General features: G+C 37.4%; 2 long non-coding RNA genes across 3 annotated transcripts; both read right to left on the reverse strand.

Moving 5' to 3' along the window:
- Positions 1 to 8,148: 8,148 nt before the first annotated feature.
- LOC110930094 lies at positions 8,149 to 11,763 on the reverse strand. Of its 2 annotated transcripts, XR_002587635.2 has the most exons (6): positions 11,411 to 11,763; positions 10,036 to 10,171; positions 9,894 to 9,915; positions 9,680 to 9,804; positions 8,800 to 8,862; positions 8,149 to 8,533 (listed from the first exon to the last, which is right to left on the reverse strand). It is a non-coding gene; the product is annotated as an uncharacterized LOC110930094 (long non-coding RNA). The 2 variants fall into 2 exon arrangements; XR_002587636.2 differs by lacking the exon at positions 9,894 to 9,915 and having other exon boundaries at positions 11,411 to 11,762.
- A 2,009-nt stretch (positions 11,764 to 13,772) lies between these two features.
- LOC110930095 lies at positions 13,773 to 17,922 on the reverse strand. Its single transcript, XR_002587637.2, has 5 exons — positions 17,576 to 17,922; positions 15,770 to 16,008; positions 15,587 to 15,672; positions 15,401 to 15,490; positions 13,773 to 14,240 (listed from the first exon to the last, which is right to left on the reverse strand). It is a non-coding gene; the product is annotated as an uncharacterized LOC110930095 (long non-coding RNA).
- Positions 17,923 to 18,160: the final 238 nt, after the last annotated feature.

An 18,160-nucleotide genomic window follows, 5' to 3' on the forward strand; every position in this document is an offset into this window, starting at 1 on the left:
CGTATTTCACATTTAGGGTTTTGACAGGCATGTTCAGTAATTTGCAAAATTTTTGGTCTACGAAGGATTTATCAGCGCCTGAATCGAAAAGTACTCTTGCAAAGATATTATTCACGAGAAAAGTACCTGTGATAACGTTGTCGTCTTGCAAGGCTTCCTTCACATCCATCTTGAAGACTCTAGAGTTATTCTTTTTGGTTTCTTCTGTCTTCTTGGCGAATTTGGGGCAGTTACTTTTAATGTGCCCCTTTTCACTGCAGTTGTAGCAGGTCGCATCTTTAATCTTCTTACAGTCCACCGTCTTGTGGTCCTTGGACTTGCACAGTCCACAAGTATGCGACTTCGACTGGGACTGTGAGTTCGACCCAAGCCTACATTTCCCAAAGTGGAATTTCTGGCAGTTTTTGCACTTGGGCTTCTCTCCGGATTGTTGCCCATCTTTTCTCGACTCCGTCCCTCTCTTGCCATCACCGTTCCCACGGTGTTTCTTTCCCGACCTTCATGAGGTATCGTCCTCACGCTTCCTCTTCTCGGCCTCTTTATTCCTCAGCGATCTCAGTCGGACCGCGTCCATTGTGAGGGACAAAGAGAGGTCAGTTACAGACCTGAAGGTCGTTGGCCGAGAGGCCTTCACACTTGCCTTTATCGCGGGTTCTAACCCCCCGATAAAACGAGCGATTCTCCTTGGTTCCGGGGTTACCAGATATGGAACTAATCGAGACATCGTGTTGAAGCTCGTTAAGTAGGCTTGGCAGTCCAGGTTTGTCATCACCAAAGATGCAAAATCGGACTCTATCTTCTCCACCTCATGTTGAGGGCAGTAATTTTCTTTGATGAGAGAAATGAATTCCTCCCACGTCATGTTGTATAGCACAGCTTTTCCCGAGGCCTGAACTAGCGCCCTCCACCAAGCTAGGGCCTCGCCTTTAAACGATTGCGACACAAACTTCACTACGTCCCTTTCCGCACAGCCACTGATGTCCACCACAGTGTCCATCTCATCCAGCCACATCATACATTCGACGGCACCTTTCTCCCTCGTGAAGTCTCGGGGTTTACAAGACACAAAGTACTTGTATGTGCAGCCCCTGGCACGGGAAGCATCAGTATAATTCCTTTCACGATGAACACTGTTTTCGTTTGACGAGTGATTGTCGTCGTTCTTTTTGGGTTTGGAGAGTGGTTTGGATAATGGTTTGCTGTGGGATTTTGAGTGTGTCTTCGGCTTTGATGGTGGTTTGGAAACGGTTCTGCTTCGAGATTCGGTATATTGTCGATCTAGAGCTGCTTGAACAGCGTTGTCGACAAGAGCCTTTAGTTGAGCGCCCGTTAAATGTACTTGGGCATTATCATAATCATCTTCACTTGTATGACTATTTTCTCCATTAGGATTCGCCATAGTAGCTTGTATCTGCTGCAGAAGATAATGAAAGTTTTATTTAGGAGTTTATTATAGAATTGTCTTTTATGGCAATTCATTAACCATGGTAACGAAGACCATATCCGGTTAATTTGTTACTCACTTTATATTTAGGATTTGAACATACGTATCCTATTCACAATTAATATTGTTAGTGGCATAAAAGCCTAGTCACGAGGACGTTATTATAATATTAGCCGAGATTACAGAGAATCAAGGTATGAAGGTTTGAACCGTAGTTCTTTTATCCCCTTCTGACAGGGAGTCATAGACCACCACTGTCTTTTGTCTTATTATGAAAACAATTTATGGCCCGTAGGCACTACATCACTAATGGATGTTTGATACGGTTGGCCCGTAGGCACTACATCGCCAATGGATGTTTAACAAGTGATCATCTTCATTGATGATCTAACCCATGATTTATTATATCATTAATTTGGGGTTTGGAATCCTTTAAAGGATTCTTGTATAAGAATGACGTGTGTGATTTTAACGAATCACATCTGCCATGATTGTCAACATGCTTACAGAGGTTAACAGGGAATCTGAATCTTTTAATTAGGTCTTACCATCTTGGCCGGATCTTAAAAGACACCTGGCTAGGTTTCACTCTTAAGATTCTTTATTTAGGCAGATCAAATTAAAAGGAATGATTTTGATTTATTTCATATATAGTAATAACAAAATGAAATTCATAACATAACATTCCAAAACTTTAATACGATTACACGCTGCCCTAAACGGGACTTTTAAACAAGTACATACCTACATAGAGGTTTAATAAAAGACAGGTCCGCGCAGGGACTAATACAAGATAGGTGTCCGCGTAGGGACTGAAAGATAAGTCCACATAGGGACTGAAATACGATAAATGTCCACGCAGGGACTAAAGTGTAAGTACAACAATCCATAAGGAGACTAAGGGTCTCGTTTCTTCTTCTTGCCCTTCAGTAGGTTTGCCAAGCCCTTGAGGAATCCTCGGTGGCTCTTACGTTCTTCCTCGAAGTCTCTTTCCACACGGCTCAAACGGTGGAGTATTTCTTCTTGTTCAGGTGGGGAAAAACGTGGTTGTGGCGCCGGTTGCGGAACTGGAGGTCTAGGAGGTGCTGGATACCCATGAGCTGAGTAGTCCGGTATTCCCATGTTTCCAAAAGCTCCGTCTGGATAGCGGGCATTATACCTAGCCGCTACCACATATGGGTCGCGCTCATAGTTGTAATTGTAATGTGCGTGCGATGACGGTTTGAACGGGTTGTATGCCGTTGGGCCCGTGTACGCAGGTATTGGGTGGTCATACCCAAACGGTGGCGAAGATGGTGCAACTGGTGCGGAGTTCGCCTCCTGTACTGGACTTGCAGGTCCTTCTTCTGGTAGTGGCGGGTAGTGGCTACTACTAGAGTGTCGAGGGGTGCTGAAGTGGAATTCTCCTCCTCGTGTGGACATACGGGCATTTGTCCTCCTACGCCTTGGCGGATCAAGCATTACTGGCTGGGCCGGTGGCGGAGGTGGTGGCGTAACTGCCACGAAACGTGGATCCTCGGAGGGATCTTGCGGATGTTGCGGCTGTTGTGATGTCTGTGGCGTGTGGTACCAATCGTGTTGATTGAACAATGCCATGAAGCTATCTGGTCCCTGATATGGCGTGCCATGAAAGGATGACCCATCAGAGATTTCTATTGGATGCATGGGCGTACCACGAGCAGGTTCTGTCGGATCCGTGTCCTCGTCCATATGGTCTTCGGAGAAGTGATCTTGTGGTCCTAACGGAACAAAGCCTGCAGGCTCCTGAATGTAGTCAGCTGGGTTAAACTGACCTCTGAAGTATGGAGTAGGATCGTCAAAAGCACGGTGCGATACCGAATGCTGTAGAGGTATGTAGGAGGGTTGAGGGTTGTTGGGATCATTCTCGGAATCTGGCCCGAACGAGTGACGGTACGATGGCGTCGAGCTGTGCGAGGTGGAATGCCTCGCAGGTTCGAAAAGGTTTCTACGTCTTTGCGGTTCTTCACTCCTTGTGGTCGAAGGAGCTCGCGTATTTGAAGGTCCAGCTTCATGATCGTTGTGAGTAACGATCTCTCCTCTGCCTCTTCTTCCCCTTCCTCTTCCTCGGAAAATTACAGGTGCCATATTTCCTGCTTTTAAAACTTTAAATAACAATAATAAAAGAAAAAGACAAACTTGGAATAATAATTCGAATTTGTCCTATGTTCTTGTCTAGACTCAAGTATGTGCAATTGTGTCACTGGGATTAAACACGTTAGGATAGTGTTTAATTCACTCAATGTTGGCTCTGATACCAACCTGTCACACCCCGATTTCCACGTGTATCACCGGTGGGCCCGGTGGGGGATTACCGTGACGTAGTTGGCAACAATATAGTCAAACCACACAATTATATGAATGCACAGCGGAAGCATAAAGATAAATATAATTCAACCTTTGATTGTAATATCGAATGTATCACAAATAGTCGAATGGTATCCACAGGGGGATCAAAATAATACTAATAAAAAGTGTTGTTCAACAGACAAGGCATCAAAGCTTGCGAGACTTCTTAAGATGCTAAGGAGCTATAGCCAGCTGATTTCGTGTAGTACCTGCACTTAATCTTTTTGGGAAAATACGTTAGTTTACACTGGTAAATACATTCAACCGACACTTTTGAAAATGTTTATTTAAAATTGATTTGAATGCACAAGGCACAAACTCTTTTATAACTTGGGAGAATTATTTAATATTATAATCTTGTGAACGAATTACATGTTCCTTCTTTGCATTCAGTAGTCCGGATCTAGTCCGGGTTAAAGATCAATAGACACACCACATTGCGTAAAACCGCGGTGGGTAAACCAACGGTTACGTCTTTTAATAATATAGACATAATGCCGGGTGTACGCCTACACCCGAGTGTCGAGGTCGTGGCCATTTCGTAAAATGATGCCTAGGATATCCGGGACATGGTCATTAACCCCCCAAAGGCTTTTAAGTAACAAGACTGTTTAAACGAGCCGATCAAATTATTCAATTAACCACCAAACGATGGAAGATTTGATGCTCGATCAAGCGGTATTTTATATATACCGTAACCCAAGCCCGTAATACGGAAAATAAGTTAAAAGTATTTACCTTTGCAAGTATTGTCCTTAATTGATTAAATCACAGATATCTTTTACTGGGGCTCCTATTCTGGAAGGAAGGTTTTAAAATAACCTATTAGAATCCTAACGGGTCTTTATATTAGCCGTAGCCTAGACCGGTCAGTTTCAAGGGATTGATACGGTTTAATCGCGTGAAAGGCGAAAACCGAGAATGGAATGTGATTCTGACCCAACAAGTCGAAGACTTGTTTTATATGGGTTTAATATTCACACTCTGGATTTTGGGGTCAAAATAATATGGTTTGACCCGTATCGGCTAATTTATGTAAACTAGTTACATAAGCCGAACCGTGCGCGCAATAGGTGCAACGGTTAACCGTAAGAGTCCTACACTTGTTTCCTAAGTCAATATGCCTTAAAGAGGTTGTGGTATCAGTAGGATACCTTCCGTGATGCCCGTAACGAGTTTAAGTTCATTATACGCCCCGTAGGGGTTTTCCGGTCATTTTAAAGACTTTTAAAGGAGGTTTTAGAGTTCTACAGGAAATCTGAGTTTCCCGATCAGTTTATAAAGTCTAAAATACTTTATTTATTATTTAAAATCAGTAGCAACTGGAATCGGGTCAGAAGACTTTATAGAACTCAAGTTTTGGCCGAAAAGGGCATATTCGGTATTTACCGAACCGTAGCCATAACCGTAGGTTATGAGCAGGTTAAAAATGATTAAAAATCTTTAAAAATCCCGAAATATTAATTTACAACAGTGAGTAAAAGGTTTGGTGACGAAATCTTGGTTTAGGTAGGCGTTATGCTAATCGCGCCGTTTATTACAAAAGTTTCTTTTAATTGCGCTATTTAGCATAACTCCTATTCTAGACCTCGGATTGGCGTGAAACTTTAGGGACATGCTTAGAATTTAGTAAGCAAGGTTATGGTCCCTTCACGCGTCCGAAATACTTGTTTTATTTTAAAAAGGGCGTTACGGTCAACTTTTAAGTAATTAACGGAAATGCGTAAAAGACTCGGACAAACAACGAACCGGTCACAGAGAGTGATACCATCACGTGACCTGGTCCTAAGAGAGTCCTAAGGCATATCTACATTGTACTAAAACGGGTCAGAACTGAAGTCAAAGCAATAGTCAAACTTTTGCGACATTCGGCTCCGAACCGGGTCAATATAGCAAATGGCCGAATCAAACGAGCTTAGACAAGTTAGTATACTTATTATCATGTTTTATGAGTGTTCAAACAGGTTTCATATCAACTATATTACAGATTATGCAAGAATCGCAAAAATGGCTTTCTGTTGACTTTTTAAGTATACGTTTGACTCGACATTTGAACTAGGGGTGAGCAAATTAACCACCATAACTGATAACCGAACCATAACCGACATAACCGAACCACTAATAACCGATAACCAATATAACCAATGGTTATGGTTATGAAACTTCGTATAACCGCTCAATCGGTTATGGTTATGGTTATGAAGCTTTGGTTAACCGAATATAACCGAAACCGAACTGAAGTTGCGATGTTAACTTTATATAATAGATTTGTGTTTTACAAAACCATATAGAGGGTTTTTACTAAGATAAAAGTATGTTAGTAACAAAATAATCTTGATATAGATGTCATTTATTTTGATAAAGAACTAAGGTGTTATGGCCATAATTGTTTTTGTTTGAGAATTACCTTATTAAAAAGAACTCTAAATCGGCAGTTTAACCAAAAAGTTTAGTCTTCGTTATCTTATAAAATAGGCTCAAGCTAAGTTCAAATCGTGCACAACCCTATTTATTTCAAACCTTTCTTGGTTATTTAACCGAAATTAACCAAAACCGAACCATAACCGACTTCATAACCGATTAACCATAACTAAAGTTTGGTTATGGTTATGGTTACCAAAACTCCATAACCGAACTAGCGGTTATGGTTATGGATAATAGTAAAAACCGACCCAAACCGACCCATGCACACCCCTAATTTGAACTAGTTAGGGTGGTGATCAGGGGAAACCCTTTTAGAGGTTTATTACCCACATAAATACCAACACATAACTACTTTTGCTTCGACAATTCACTGGACCATTCGTGATTTATCGCAAACTCAATCGTTAGTTACGACGGATTGACTTTTAGGCTAAACAAAGCAAAAACAAAGCCATAGAAGGTTTGGCATACTTACAGAGACTTGTGCACGACTTAGGAATGTTAGAAGAACACTTGGGAGCTTCAGAAATGAGCAGAAGATGTCACTACGCCAAAATAGAAATACAGCCACACCAAAAAAGTGTGACTATATGTCTTTCGCCACACATATTTTTTTCATATCAAGTGTGACTAAAGCTCGAGTCATCGTAGGTATCATATGGTCACATACACTTTTTAGTGGCCTTAGAACTTAAAAGTGTGGCTAAAGGGTAACAACATTTTTGGTTAAAATCTAGCATTTCCTCAATTAAGTGTGGCTAAAGGGTTGCAATAGCCACATAAATTTAATTAAAGTGTGTCTCTTTGTATTATATAGTCACATATATTTACTAAAAAGTATGTTTTAGCCACATCAATTAAATAAAAGTGTGACAAAAAGAGTTGTAATCAAACATTTTGTCTATTAAGTATGGCTAAAAGGTAGCAACGGCCACATGAATTTATTGTAAGTGTGGCCGGTTCTATTACATTGTCACATGAATTTATTGCAAATGTTGCTATTTTCTAACTTTTGGTCACGTATATATGTTTTTCCTATGACATCTGTTATTAGTTCGTCACACAATAAAAAGAAAGTAATGATGGTGTGGCTATTGTCTAACATTTTGTCACACGTATTTGTTTTTCCCATGACATTTGATACCATTCAGTCACACAAACAAAAAACAAAGTGATGAAAGTGTGGCTAATGGTTATGTATAGCCACATTAAATTTTGTAATTATAAGTATGGCTATTGTCTAACATTTGGTAAAAGATAACTTTCTTTCCCATGACGTTTGGTATCATTCTGTCACACAACAAAAAACAAAGTAACTATGGCGTGACTAGTGTTTATTTATAGCCACACCAAATATTGTAATTTCAAGTGTGGCTATTGTCTAACATTTGGTCACACATAATCTTCTTTTCCCGTGACGTTTGGTATCATTCTGTCACACAAACAAGAAACAAAGTGGCTATGGCGTGGCTAGTGGTTATCTATAGCCATGAAATTTTGTAATTTTAAGTGTGGCTATTGTCTAATATTTGGTTACACATAATTTTCTTTTTCCATGACGTTTGGTATCATTCCGTCACACAATAAAAAGCAAAGTAATTATGGTGTGGGTAATGGTTATTTATAGTCACACAAAATTTTGTAATTTCAAGTGTGGCTATTGTCTAATCTTTGATCACACGTAACTTTTTTTCCATGACGTTTGGTATCATTGCGCCACACAAACAAGAAACAAAGTGACTATGGTGCGGCTAATGTTTATTTATAGTCACATGAAATTTTGTAATTCTATGTGTGACTGTTGTTTAAGCTTTGGTCACAAGTATTTATTGTGGTTCTATGTAGCCATTTTTGGTGTAATTAACCATTTCATTTTCAATTTCTTGTAAAATAAAACAGCTGTAAACATGAGAAAAACCTAAAACCAAATGATATTAACAATAATAAACCAAAATTCATACATAAGTTTTCAACTTAATTACTAATAACAAACTTCTGATAAAATCTATCTACAAAAGTTGAAAAGATAAATGACAATACACATAAACTAAAAACTATTTATAGGTTGTTTTCTTCGTGTCTATATAGTCACTGCTTTTCGACTTGAAAGTGCTGCAAAAACTATGACCAAATAATAAAGCATGGCATGTCTTCAACACATTTTTATTAACTTCCTGTTGCGTTTGGGTTCGGGTTCTTTGTGATTGATAAATTTTCATCGTGAGTGCATCTTGGAAAATTCAGATTTCTGACCATGCGTGGTCCTACCGGCAACTTATTCGCCTTTGGGCGAATATCCTGAAACAACTGATTTGTTTTAGTTTTCGATCTAGTGACACTAGTACAGAAATGATCAAATAATGCGGTTAAATTGGCTATAAGATGTGGTTCTAGAGTTGTGAGTGAATTATCGAAACAGCCCTCATAACATGTGCCCTGGGATATGTGCACTATTCTCTCATAACTTGGACCACCAGCAAGAGTTTTATCATCAACCAGATCACACCTATGTTAATAACTAAATTTGCACTTGTTTATTTATTACAAGTCAATATGTAACAAACCTGCAACCAAGCACCAGATACTACTTCAATAGCCAAGGCATTATCTCCAAGAAGACGCGCAACCTATATACATGCAAAAGTCACTGGTGAAACACATGATTCTATTCACTTGATGTATCTTAACTAGATAATCCAGTATAGTAATAGGCAAACCTAAGAAAACTGAATAATAATAACCTTTATATGAAGAACAACTAGATAGGACCTAACTGATTATGGTTGTGTGAACCTAAGAAAACTGAATAATAATAACCTTTATATGTTTTGCCTTGGCTTTACTAAAGGTGGAAACTGGCTACTTCTGCTCATTTAGTTAAGGGTAAGTCTGAGTTATGTTATATCTCTAATGGGTCAAATGGTGAATAAATAAATGCTAACTAAAATGGTTAACAGTCAAATGGGTCGGAAGATGTCTAAAGTGTTGTGATTAAATCCCAACTTACAAGGAAGCATCAAAATGTAGATATCCCGAACTATTTCCAAACAAATTCAAGTTTTAATAATAAAATGAAGTAGATCAAATGATAAACTGACCCAGATGCATAACGAATTCAGCTGTCCTAAACAAAATCAACCATACAACAATCTGAAAGAAAGAAATAAAGTATACAATATTTTAGAAATAACATTTTATGGATCCAGTTTTGAAAGGCATACTCACTCACCCCTAAACCTACTCCTAAATCCAGTTTTGCCCACAACGGGACTTGAACCCTCGCATTTTGATCCACGGATCAAACATATATTTTGTCATAAGATCATAACAAGCTTCTTTTGAAACACAATGATTTTCTAGCGATTTTTAATGAATCAAATATTTTATACAAAATAAACACTCATTTACAATCTAAATATGTGAAAACAAAGCTGAAACAGTAACCTCAATTTTGGTTGAGACGACTCTTGCTTCAACTTGTACTGGCCTCATTTTTGGTTGGACCATCTTGCTTCCTTTCCGCCCTTCAATAAAAGCCCATTCCCAGATCATATAGCCAATGATGTTATCTTTTAGGTAAGCATTGTATATACCTAAGCGAGTACCTCCAGTCAAGACCCAAAGATAACAAGTAAACCCAAAAGATATGATGTCTTACCTAAGATCAATCCATCTGAGAGCTGGGTGCAACAGTAGTTATTAGAAATCAAAATAAACTAAAAAATGAATGAAAGTAAAATATAAAATGCTCTTATTTCCATAAAATAAATTCAGAAAGAAAACTTTAATAATACAAATACCTAATATTTTCTTGTGTCAAAGTTGAAAGCTCCATTTTAGTCTTTTCAGTTGTCTCAGTCTTGTGATGCTTGCTTGCCCTTAAGCAGATCTATGCCTTCATCTTTATTGAAGCTTACAGCAAGCCAATCTAATATTCTATAAAAGAATACATGTCATGAAATATAAATGAATTTATAATAGGAGCTTGGTTTTAAAAAGCGGGAGGCGCACAAAAGCGACGAGGTCTAAAACCGAGGCGCAAAGCGCAAAAGCGGTGGGCTTTTCGTACCCGAGGCGCAAGCTAATTATATATACTTTTCTATATATCCCATATGTTTTTAGCTTTCCATACCCAAAATATAGCTATAAGTATGGTTTTTGTATGATTTTAGCTGCATGTACAAGACAAAAAACCCAGGGTACAACTGTTAGATGCATAAAAACGCCTTGGGTACAAGAGGCGCGCCTCAGGCCAAAAAAGCACAGAAAAAATCCCCAAAAAGTGCGCTTTTTTGGCGCTTTTTGTAACTACTCTAGGCGCTGAGCGAAAAAAGCCCCAGAGTGTGCGCCTTGTTGCGCCTCGCGCTTAAGCGCGCCTCAGACACGCTTTTTAATACCAAGAATCGGAGATGGAGGTATGTAGTGTAGATCGGGGTTAAGCGACGTTTTATTTTGAGCATATAACACCAATCATTTTTAAGGATTGAGCGCACATATTTTATCAAACGAAGTGTAGTCTAGTGTATAAAGCTCGTAATTTTCTAAAAGACGTTGGCATTTCAGTTCTTTAAAAGGGTTAATTTTGTTTCATCAGCCACATGCTTTTTTTTATTCCGTTCGATTTGTTTTGAAGATTGGAATCCTAACTTTTTTTCTTTGTGTTTCATCTTTCAGCACACGATCTTGAAAACTCATTTTTTTGATGTTGTATTCAAATGGGCAAATCAATTGTCCACCATGGCACAATGAAATTAGCCTCAAATTTAATATTCAAGCAAAACATTCCCTGTTGTTATTTTTCACACACGTTGACCCATCTGCTTCATTATTATTAAAACACCTTTGACATTTGATAATTGATTTTTTACCAAGTTGTTCATAGTTATTAATGAACATCTAATTTCATATAATAGTTATGTTAATTGTTGGAATGCAAAGCTTAAACAATTATTATTTTTGTAGAAAGCAAGAGACATTGGTGCTCTACAAAAGTTAACCAATTCAGACATTGTTATCACTCAAAACCCTAGTATCAAAACTACTCAACAAATACCACATAATCAGTCAATAATTCATGAATCAAGTATATAAATCTATCCACTCTATCAAGAAGTAATTATAGGTTCTAACGGAGATTAAAACAAATAGAATCATATGTGTGTGTTCGAGACTTACCGAATGGAATAGAGGAAGCTGAAAACCTCCACATCGTCACACGGAACGCCTGGGATCGGAATCGCCTCCTCAAACCTTAGGTGCTTCCTCCATCTTTCCTGTAGCTCCTACCCACCGTCAACAACAACCTCTCCTGCACACCCACCTTCATGACACCATCACCTTCGACCTAAACATCAGTCACTGTAACATTACAACCGGAACCACTGTCATATCCACCATCGTCATACTAGATTGTCAGGGATTAGGGTTGCGGTTTAAAGGCTGAGTATGTAAAGGGAGGCTAAGGTCTTTCATTTGAATTGATGGGGGAAGTGAATCTTGTTGGAGGGAAATGAAAATTTAGATTTATTTTGGTTAGGAGGGAAATGAATTTTTGGGAAGGGATGATTGATTTTGGTAGGAGAGAAAGGAATTTTGGGTAAATAAATGGGAGAGTTAAATGTCATTTTAGTCTATCTCGTTTGAGCTATTTTTCCAGTTTAGTCCAAAGGTTTCATTTTTCACATGTGGGTCCAAAAAGGTTTCATCGTTGCCATTTTAGTCCACTGGGTTAACCTAAATCATTTTTTGTTTTTTGTGTTAACCAGAAAGGCAATTCGGCCATTTTATATGTAATTCTGTTAACTAGAATAGCAATTCGGCCATATAAAATGACCAAAATACCCTTCTCCTTAACAGAAAAAAATGAATGAAGTTAACCCAGTGGACTAAAATGGCAACGATGGGATATGAGCATAGACAACTAATGGTTAAGGAAAGTGAGTCGAGCTACGCATAAGTTAGTCAATCTCGACTTGACGAAAAATCTCAAAATTAGTCTTCGAGTCTAAAAACAAGCACATTTAGGAAACAAGCCCGAACTCATTATTTATTTATCTTTTTCTTAATATATTAAGTATAGATTAAAATAATATTAAATAGTCATGTGTTTTTTAGTTTGCCGATATGGTCTATTAAGACATGTATAATCCTCTATTGACCATTGTGATCCATTAAAGCCCCAATAAGATCTATTAAACGACAAATATGTTCTACCATTGTCCATTTTGATCCATTAAAGCCCAATAAGATCCATTAAATGATAAATATGATCTACAATTATCCATTGCTATTGTCCATTATCATCTATTAAGGTCCGATATGGTCTATTAAGTCATGTATGATTTACTATTGGACATCATGATCCATTAAGGCCCAATACGGTCCAATAAGACATGTATGATCTAATATTGTCCATTGCGATCTATTAAGGCCTCATATAGTCTATTAAGACATGTATGATCTACGATTGGCCAGTGTGATCCATTTAGGCCCGATGTTGTCCATTGTGATCCATTAAAGCCCAATATGATCCATTAAGAGATGTATGATATACTATTGGCCACTGTGATCCAGCAAGACCCAACATGGTCCATTAAGACAAATATGATCTACTATTGTTCATTGTGATCCATTAAGGCTCAATATGGTCCATTAAAATATGTGCGATCCATTTTTGTCCATTGTGATCCGTTAAGGCCCAACATGGTCCATTAAGACATGTATGACTACTATTGGCCACTATAATCCAGCAAGGCCTAACATTGTCCATTAAGACATATTAGATCTACTATTGTTCATTATGATCCAATAAGGCCCAATATGCCCCGTTATGATCTTCTATTGTCCATTATGATCCAATAAGGCCCGTTGAACATATGCATGATCTACTACAGTCCATTGTGATTCATTAAGTCCCAATATGGTCCATTAAGACATATATGATCTACTATTGTCCGTTGTGATCCATTAAGGCCTAATATGGTCCACTTAGACATATATCATCTAGTATTGCCCATTGTAATCCATTAAGGCCCAATATGGTCCAGTAAGACATACAATTCACCTACTATTGTCCGTTGTGATCAATTAAGACCCAATATGGTCCATTATTACATATATAATCTAGTGTTGTTCGTTGTAATCTATTAAGGCACAATATGGTCTATTAAGATATAGAATTCACATACTATTGTCCATTGTGATACGTTGGAGCAACATATATGATCTATTATTCTTTTAGGGTCACAAAGTCGATAAGTGAAGCTCGGGCTTAGGTTCGTATGCTAAACCACCAATAATTTTCAGGTTTAGTCCCGTCTTGTAAACATGTAAAAATAGTGTGTTTTCTAAACTGAGATTATCAGTTAAGTCGAGTATCGAGCTCAAGCTCGAGTATACACTCAAATTTGATAACGCTACAAAGTTTTTACTCATAACTATTCATATATAAAATTATAACATTCATGTTTAAACTTTAAAGATCTCTAGAATTACGTATATTTTGAAACAAAATTATACACAACTAAAATAAACAAACTTTAACATTGATATATTTACTTCTCATTTAAACTATTATATGTATAAATATATCTTAACAAATGAATGCTGATAATTTATCTTTTATTAGTGAAAACATTCTTATACTAGTGAAAAAACTTATGCTGCAACTTTTACAAAGCAAGTAAAAAGTTAAGCAATTCCTCAATCCATCAACAGATTTGCCACCACACACTTCTAGCCGATAAACATTCGACAAAAATGTGATTCACATCTTCAATTACCAGCTCGCACCTGCCGCAAAGAGTGTTATCTAAAGCCAAACCTCTTCATGTCAAAGCTTCTTTAGTAGCGATACACCCCAACACAACCCTTCAGGTTAAGTAGTTCACTTTACGAGTGACCCAGTTGTTCCAGTGATACTTATGCAGGTCCGTTTCACCTCGCCAAACCCAGCCACCTTCAACCGAATGCTCTTAGCTGAAGAGGTTGTGAAAACATCCATAGCCTGCAAAACACAATCTTCTTAACTATCCATGATTTTTACAAATATAATCAACACAGGGAAAAGAAAAAAAATACAAAATAATAATTCCATTTGACCGTCAGTTCTAAACTGCACTTGGAAATAAAATAATGTTGACCATGTACCCATTACACATGCAGAAATGGTCATGGTAGTCATAAATTGACCAAAACACATGTTCATTAAACTGTACAAAAAAAGAAGTAAAAGATTGTCCTATAGAAAAGACTCGTTGACAAAATTAATGCTCAGAATACTCAAGAAAATGATTTGAAAAAAAATATTACTACCCAGCTTCTCCTATAACTCCATTAGTCCATAGTATCCGAATTAGGGGTGTAAACAAGCCCAAAGGCTCGAGAGCTACTCGTGATCGGCTCGGTAAATAGCTCGAACGAGCCGAACCTTAACAAGCCTGGGCCCGAGCTCAAGCTTGAAATAGAGCTCATTTAGTTATCGAGCCCGAGCTCGAGCCTGATATACATAGCTCGTTTAGGCTCGCGAGCCTAAACGAGCCCGAACAAGGTTTTAGCTTTTTTATATAAAATATAATAATGATATTGATACAATTGGCGAGCCGAGCTCGAACCGAGCTTTGACTCGTTTATGCGATATTGAAGTGAGCTCAAGCCGAACTTTTAGCTCGTTTGAGGTTGTTCTCAAAATAGCACGAGCCGAGCCGAGCTCGAGCTTTGAGTTTTACTCGCGAGCCGACCTCGAGCTCAAATAAGTAGGCTTGAACCGAGCCGAGCTCAAGCTCAAGCTTCATAAAAACATGACGATCCGTGCTCGAGCCTAGTCGTGCTCGGGCTCGGCCCGGCTCGTTTACACCCTTAATCCCAATAAGCAGGCTCGAACAGAGTCGAGCTTAAGTTCGAGTTTCATAAAAACATGACGAGCCAAGCTCAACCTAGTCGGGCTTGGGCTCGGCTAGGTTACACCCCTATAGGTTATTCAAGTGTTTGAGAAACTTTGATTATCCGATAAATTAAGAAAACAACTAAAAAATACATTGTTGTGGAAAAAAGTAAAAGTGATCAATTTATCCAAGCGCTAGAAACTGATACTTGTGACTTTAAGTTCCAGTAATCAAATCAACAGGTTCAAAATGCAACACAAAAGTTATATAGAAAATTACAAACCTGTGATTGGTGTATGAAGAGAATGAAAGGTAAAAAACAACATTAAGATCTTTCAATGTTGGTCCCATTAGAGTCCTATAACTTGGGTACCTATTAAATCACCAAAATATTCCAACTTAGAAATACTTTCATATGTGGTGAATACAATAAAAAAACATAAAATAACAGATGTCACAAAGATTGTACCAAGCCACAGATAACCAACTAGAAGAAAACAAGGCACAACTTTTCATGCTTTTCAACTCTGTGAAGCGACGCACAAGATCAAGTATCTATGCAACAGATTAATGTAGAATTAATTTAAATCACAAAAATCAAGTAACATATCTTATAACTTTATTAGACACTTTTTCTATAAACAAACCTTACCAGTCAAAGGTTCCCAACCCCAAGGTTGATTACACTCCAAATACTCAAATGAAAGACAGCTTTGTGGTCTTCCTGATTCACCCTCATCACTAGAGAAGCCTTCTTGAAGGACGTGTTGGTAATTTAACGACAACTGATCCAACCGCTGAAAAATTTCACTCTTTGGGAGGTTGTAATCACTGCTTACATCACTACTTGAGTCCCTAAAAGAGTCAACATCACTGTCATCAATGTGGTGCCTATCAAAGCAGGAAACAAGATTAATGTCTAATAGAAAATTAAATTAAATCACGTTTAAACACTACAGACCGACTAAACAAAGTTTAATACTTGAAATACATGTATAAATATTTATCAAAAAAGACATCTCCAACACACTAAAATATGTATGTTTACAGGGTACAAGGACATTACAAACAGTTGGTCAAGAAAAAACCAAAGATAGACTAAAACAAATGTAATAACTAATAAAGTGTTAAACAAATTACCATAATTGCTCAACCAATAGATAGAAACCTAAGTGCATCCTAATAGAATCTTCTGTAAGCCATAACCCAGGTTATTACAATTAGGGTTCAAGCAGTATAGAAATGATTTAAATGATAATCAGGATTCTATAAAATAGAATAATTTTTACTGCACATACATATACAGAAACGCTCAATGCAGAACCAATACACACACACATATATAGTATAATGTAATCATCAGTAGAGAAGAGAATAAACGAACAGAGTAACATTGTTAGTTCTTTCTAGGACAAACACAAAGTAGTTTTACAGCATGTAGGCTATGGTTCACATCAAGGAGCATTCATGAAACTAAGCAAGTTCATGAATCATTATTTTTGGATAAAAAAAAATAAGAGTCTGTTGAAACGATTCAGCCACTTAAAAAATCATTAACAGTCTCCTTGGTAAGTATAATGTCCATTGTCCAGTAAGCAATTAACAAACCCAGATACCGCCAACATAATTGTGAAGAAAATACAAAGATCAAGCACAAAGGATCCAAAAACCGTATACGTTGATTTGGTTGAAGATTTCAAAGGGTCCATGTATAAAAATGTTAACCTTCATTATGCCTATCGAACCATGTAAATGCCATGTCTAACTATCAGCAGTTTTGACACTAAGCCATGTGAGGGTAAAAGGTTTTGCATAAACTTACAAATACCTCAAACAGAACCGTAATTCATACTCATGACTATCATATGCTGACACTAATAGCATGTGTACATCCACATTTGTATAATACACCCCATCAACTTATTTTCAGACTCTTTAGAAGGACCACATTTTCAAGTTACCTGGACTGTTTGTTATTGGTAAAGGCAATGGCCATATACGCCTTTGTAGTACCAATATCACAAAAGAGAACATTAATCAATATGTTATCCTAAAGGCAAATGGCCATATACACCTTTCTTGTCTAACTGTATTTAATCAACTTCTCACAAGCAGATATTGATATCATCAATTCTTTTCCATTAATCAAACAACATTAAGGTTTACTAAACAAATCAGAAATCAAAACCTTCCAATTCTATAACAATATTTCATTCAGACCTAAAATAACCCTGAATCACTGAACAAACCAAATCAAGTTCAGTTTTAAACCAAAGTTAAATAGCATTCAAGGAAATTAATTCTGAAAACTAAGAATTTATTTGCTTTCATTAAGAGAACCCTATTCAACAACGTGAAAATTCAATATGTTCGAATTCCCCCAATACGAAACCCTAGTTTGGAGTTCAAACAAAGCATATGATATGAACTGAAAGAGTAATAACAAACCAGGTTTTACCTTTTCTAGTCGCAATACGAGGCGGGATCACCGGAAATTCACCTTAGATCTGCTTCACTCGAACTCAATTCTGCAGATCTAAAACTCTTATAATCGACAATTTGGAAACTGAACTCATTTCTGGTACGGAGGGAACAGAAAATGACACATACATGTTTGAGAAACTAACGCTAATCACATAGATAAAAGGGATTCGCATAGTCGATCTGATCTTCTCGAATTGGAACCAGGAACTGGTAAGAGGTGGGAACAGTTATTAAATGATTAAAAGTTTAGATAAATGTGGCTATTCTATATTATTTGGTCACATAAAATTTGTTTATTTGTGGCGTTTTCTATCATTCTATCACACAAAACAAAAGTCGTGAGTCTAATTCATATATAAAGTCATATCAAAATCTTGCAATTTTAAGTGTGGCTATTTTCTACCCTTTGGTCACATATATTATTCATGACATTTGCTATCATTCCATCACACAAAAATAAACTAAGTAATAATGGTGTGACGAATGTTTATGTAAAGCCATATGAAATCTTGTAATGTTTAGTGTGACTATTGCCTAACCTTTGGTCTCACAAAAAAAG

The sequence above is a fragment of the Helianthus annuus genome, chromosome 3, assembly GCF_002127325.2.
Source record: "Helianthus annuus cultivar XRQ/B chromosome 3, HanXRQr2.0-SUNRISE, whole genome shotgun sequence".
In the NCBI taxonomy this organism is placed as follows: Eukaryota; Viridiplantae; Streptophyta; class Magnoliopsida; order Asterales; family Asteraceae; genus Helianthus; species Helianthus annuus.